Raw genomic sequence first — 1,438 nt, 5'->3', positions numbered from 1 at the left:
GAGGCCCTGATTGGCTAGTGTGTCCTGAGTGACAAGACCAGCTCTCCTAGGGACACAGTAGCAGAGGGACACAGCACAGTGGTTCCCAGCCTTGGCTTCCACCTCGGGCACAGACCTGTCCCAGACAGGCTGAGATTGGCTTTGCTGCAAAACTTGGAACTGGACTGCAAGGTCGTCCCTGCACTTTTCCTGCAGTCAGTAGGCACTTCTTCGTCCTGGACACAGGGTGTTAGGTCTCAAACCAGGGACAAATGGCTGAGGCGCCTAATTAACATATCCAAGCAAGACATTATTGCCAGATTCTCCCTGCATCCCTCAGCCCCTACCAGTTACAGGTTATGACTGGCAAGCCCTGCCCACTGCCCTGAACTTCTCTAATCCAGAGACTAGGCTGCCCTTACCACCATAATCCAGCCATCTTGGTAACCTGGCTTTTTCCCCTCTACCCTTTAGCTTCCTGATCTTTCTCTCCTCTCCCCTAGCTCCTCTTCTCACACTGATCACACTCATGTCTGCTCTGGACTCTCCCAAACGTCCTTGCCTTTCCCTGCACTCTGCCTTTTATCTAAAAAGACTTTCTCCTCCACCATACCTAGTAGCAGTCATGTCCTTTCCTTTTTTATTTCTTAGAACCCCCATATTCTTATGTCAGACCCCAGGGCAGGCCACCCCTTCCTGTGGACTGTGCAAGTGAGCTGCTCAGGGACCTTTCTGGGCAGGTGAAATGATATTTTGCTCCTTTCCCATCCCTGTTATGCTCCTAGGCCTGTGTCACCAGCACCTGAAACGCTGACTCAGTGAAATCCGGGCTGACTCAGTGATGGAGGCCTGCATAGTGGGGTGAGGTACCCCCACCTCCCACCCAGAGAGACAACTGTGGTATCTAGAACCTTTGCTGGGACCAGCTACCTACTGAGTCACACCTCAACTCTGTCCAGCTTCTTGGGAGTTCAGGACTCATTTCTGGGGCACTAGTCATGTTTGCTATGAAACTGTAAAAGTACAAAGAAAAACCTGTCAGTTTCAGGGACAACCTTACATCAGGCCAACTGTGGAAAACATACTATGATTTTCACTTTTGTAAAAAGGAAGTTTATTTTAAAAATAAATGTACATTAGTACATTTAAAATGTACTAAAAATCTGCAATCTCTTAAACACCTATTCTATAGAAAAGGTCTGTTGCTGGAGGGCTTCTCTCCAGGTTCCCCAAGCCCCGCAGTCCCACAATCTACATATAAAATAATCACTCAGACGCTTATATCACTTATAAACTGTATGGCCGTGGCAGGCTTCTTGCTAACTGTTCTTTTATCTTAAATTAACTCATTTTTATAAATCTATACCTTGCCACGTGGCTGGTGGCTTACCGGCTGCTTCTCTTGGTGGTGGCTGCAGTGTCTCCCCCTCCTTCTTCCTGTTTCCCCAATTCTCCTCTC

The sequence above is a fragment of the Peromyscus maniculatus genome, chromosome 22 (genome assembly GCF_049852395.1).
Source record: "Peromyscus maniculatus bairdii isolate BWxNUB_F1_BW_parent chromosome 22, HU_Pman_BW_mat_3.1, whole genome shotgun sequence".
Lineage (NCBI taxonomy): Eukaryota > Metazoa > Chordata > Mammalia > Rodentia > Cricetidae > Peromyscus > Peromyscus maniculatus.
The sequence above is the reverse complement of the archived record's forward strand: the minus strand, read 5'-3'. Positions refer to the sequence as shown.